Source organism: Cyprinodon variegatus, unplaced genomic scaffold, assembly GCF_000732505.1.
Source record: "Cyprinodon variegatus isolate N-32 unplaced genomic scaffold, C_variegatus-1.0 Scaffold777, whole genome shotgun sequence".
NCBI lineage: Eukaryota > Metazoa > Chordata > Actinopteri > Cyprinodontiformes > Cyprinodontidae > Cyprinodon > Cyprinodon variegatus.
Window position 1 is genome coordinate 339604 of NW_015151230.1, and position 4046 is coordinate 343649.

The following is a 4046-nucleotide window of genomic DNA, read 5'->3' on the forward strand; positions in this document are numbered from 1 at the left end:
TGCACCAACAATCATGCACCAACAATCATGCCATGTTCAAAGTCACTCAAATCACCTTTCTTCCCCATACTGATGCTCGGTTTGAACTGCAGGAGATTGTCTTGACCATGTCTACATGCCTAAATGCACTGAGTTGTCGCCATGTGATTGGCTGCTTAGAAATTAAGTGTTAACGAGCAGTTGGACAGGTGTACCTAATAAAGTGGCCGGTGAGTGTATTTCTTTAAGTTTCTAGTCTGTGGCAAGAAATCAGCATAATAGGGGGAGTGATGGCCTACTGGTTAGAGCAGCGATCTGTGCTCTGAGGAGGTTACAGTACCCGGTTTGATCCCCACAGCCTCCACTCTGGGTCCCTGAGCAAGACCTTTAACCCCACCCTGCTCCACCGGGTGCTGCACAATGGCAGCCCACTGCTCCCCAGGGGGAGGGGTTAAATGCAGAGAGGGACTTTCTCCAGTGTGAGACAATAAAACCCGTCCAGGTTGAACTGATGGACTTTTCTTAGAGTCGACCCAATAAATGTCAGAACAACATTCCTTCACTTTGACGAGAACAAGAAAACCAGTTACACAAAACAACTGTAGCTATGGCAACAATGATAGACATTTAGCATGAGGACAACTGGAGCAAAATAACTTTCTGATCCTGATCCTAACAGGTGAAAATGTTCTGGAAGCACATTTTACAATAAAGATTACAATAAAGCAACTTTGCAGTTTAAAGAAAAACTCTTGACTAAAGGAAAAATCATCTGTTCTGCAAACCTAACATTATAAAAACTATTTTTTTAAATTTAAGATAGAGATTAATCTTCCACCATGCTGACACAGTTTGTGCTCGGCCGTCCAGGAATCGTTGCAAACCAACAGTTTTTAAAATAAAAGTCTAGCAGCTTAATTGGAAGCCGTCCATGCTGCGCGTGTCTCTGGCAGGAGGGTGTGTCTGCAGCTCAGGATTTAAACTTCTTCACTCAAAGCCTGCTTCTCATTGTTGCTTCTCCACTCTGCATTCTCACACTTCTGCTCCCACTGAACTGAGTGAGTTTCTCTGCTTTTGGTTTGTTTCTATGTTTTGGTTTCATACCGTTGGTTCGCTTTGATTGATTCAAAAGTGGTTTTCATGGCCAGTGTAGATTTTTATCTGGTAATAATCTTCTCATTATTAGAACCGTAGATTGTTTTGTCTTCATGCATTATTGGATGATGCTTTCTTAATTCATATTCTTCATTCCTATTGGTGTGAAACAGCAACAGAGAACATTTAAAACAAACTAACTGTAGCCAAAGTTTTTATTCTGGCTGCTTTTTCATTGACATTTTGTGGTTGGAATAAATGTTCCTCCGAGGCAAACGGGTCATGAGTGCGTGAGGAATGTGTATCAGCTCCTTTATAGAAGATGAATAATCTGACTTTTACAATCAGCAGTTCAACAGTTCATCTGCTGAAGGTGGCGAGGAAACGAATGCTTCAGAAATACGAGGGAAGTTTAACAACCAGAACTGCATTGAAAATTAAATTTGATAACGACACAACCACAAACCTCAGGGTTTATTATTTTGGATTTCCTCGGATTGAAAACTCTATAATAGTCAATTTAGATCTTTTCTTTCTTGAACAGAAATGTAAATGATATTTATATATATATATATATAACCCTTCAGAGTCACTATCTTGTAGAACCACATTTTTCTGCAGTACGAACTCCTTCAGGGTATATTTCTGTTCATCTTAGATTTACATCTTTATTTTCTCTCTTCTTTGCAAAATAACTAAAGATGAGTGAGATTGAACGGTGGTAATCTGTAAACATTAATCTGCAGGGTTTTATCGCAGATGTAATGGTCTAGTCAAAGTCCAGATCTAACCAGTGGTGGACGAAGTACTCGATGGTAGTACTTGAGTAAAAGTATTAATACTCATAGTCAAATATTACTCAGCTACAAGTAAAAGTCACTTGGTCAAACATCTACTCAAGATAAAGTATTAAAGTACTCAGTTTTGGGAATTAAGTATTCAAAAGTAAATGCATTTAAAAGTACTTAAGTATTCAAAATAGAAGTAAAATTTTCTAACATGGGAACATTTCTGTATCATTTTCAGAGTAATTTTATAAAACCTTTAACTTTCAGAAACCTGATGAATTGATACATAGAACCACCTGCTATAGATTCTACACCATCTGCAAAGAACTGAAGTATAAAAATGACACGAAAAATAAGGACAGATAATTAGATTATTTCCTATTTAAAAATAAAGCAGAAATAAATCAGTAGTCTTAATTCTTCCCACACTTTCATGATGTAATTGAGCTTAAATGCTGAATTTATTAACCAGATTACTACTGAATAACGTAGCAACATGACAAAATTTATAAACTACTAATATCTGCCCTGATTTCCTCACATTTATAGAAATTTAACTTTATTGATCTCACAATTCACTCTCTGCGTTTAACCCCTCCCCCTGGGGAGCAGGGTGGGGTTACGGTCTTGCTCAGGGACCCAGAGTGGCAGTCTGTGGGAGTCGGGCTTAAACTCAGAACCTCTGGATTCAAAGCTCTACGCCCTAACCACCACGCTGCCCCTCCCCCCTGTGGAACGCCATTAAATCTCTAAATCCGTGGCGTCCATATTGAGTCCTAAGGGCTGCCATGATGAGATTCTATTTAAAGAAAAACAGCAACAGAGGATTAAAAAGCTAAGGAACTAGTAACCTAGAAACGTAGGAGTTGAAAGTTAAAAGTAAAAAGTATTTAGGAACAGTAACCAAGTAAATGTACTTAGTTACTTTCCACCTCTGGATCTAGCATCTTTATGCTTTAATGGTAGTGCTCCCATCCTGTGCCACTGCCCTGCTAGGTTTAGGTGCCTCCTCGATTGCACACACCTGACTTGTCGTGCAGGAATGATTAATAGGCTTCTGCAGAACGCGATGCTGCAGACGACGTCACGCAGTCATTTGAATCAGGCGTGCTGGAACAGACAGACATCTAAAACATGTGGGGCAGAGCTAGTGGAGGAACAGGTTTGAGAACAATTGAGCAAAACTCTCCCGTCGCACCTCCGGCTCCATGTTTAGGGTTCAAATTTAGATTCAACATATTTAGCTTAAAAACAACAACAAAAAAATCAGCTCTGTCAGTTTCCTTTATTTATTGAAGAAACTCTGCTGGTAGTTCAGGATCAGGAGAACCAGAGCCTCTGGAGGGCAGAGAACAGGTTGAGATGGATCATTCAAAGTTCTGCTAAGCCACTAACCTTCTTTGATTTCCAGGCGGGGTGTCTTGGTTCCTGAAAACTTTGGTTCCCTGACAGTTATTTCTCACTCAGGCTTGGCAGGTAATCATGGTCAAAGGAGGTCCAGGGTCAGAGCCAGGTGATCAGATATTCAGAGAATCCAGGGCAAGGTCTGGGATCCAGGCTGCACCAAAAAACTGACCCAACAGGGGCTGTGCAGGCTCAATAGTCAGGTAGACAGACAGAGAACAATGCTGGATGCTTACTAACCAAGGCTTTCAGTAATCTGGCACTGTCAACTAGTCAGAGGCCTGCTTAAGAAGTCTGGCAAACAGGTGAGAGAAATCAGTTGTAATCAGGCTGAGCAGCAGCAGCACAGGAAGGCCAAATGAGCAGGCAGAGCAGCATGTCTGATTTATAGGCAGCGGTGTCTAAAGTTCACACCTTTGTTACTTCAGTAGAAGTATAGATACTGCAGTTTAAAAACACTCTGGTAAAAGTAGAAGTATCAACTTGACCTCTTCACTCTGGTAAAAGTGAAAAAGTATGAGCTCCAACAACTATTTAAAGTATAAAAGTATAAATTAACCTTTAAAAAAACAGCCAGATGCCACTAGATGTAATCTATAAATTCTTAGAGATAGGGCCGAGGATGAGGGAGGTCTTGTTGGTCTCCGTCTCCCGATACGCTCTCGCCTGTGTCCAACCTTCCAGACATTTCAGCATCTTTTTCTGAATCCCACATTGTAGCATGGCATAGACAATTCACGTTAGCAGTTTGAAGAACACCTGCTTGCTTCTGATGATTTC

At 40.5% G+C, this 4046-nt stretch overlaps 1 protein-coding gene across 1 annotated transcript in view; it reads left to right on the forward strand.

Annotated features, from left to right (window-relative positions):
• The first annotated feature begins 995 nt into the window (after nt 1-995).
• The window catches only part of tgm1 (transglutaminase 1), a 52950-nt gene continuing 49899 nt past the window's right edge, over nt 996-4046 (forward strand). Inside the window, exon 1 of the mRNA XM_015396133.1 lies at nt 996-1037. The gene's annotated coding sequence lies outside the window, so the exon portion shown is untranslated. The remainder of the gene's footprint in view (nt 1038-4046) is intronic.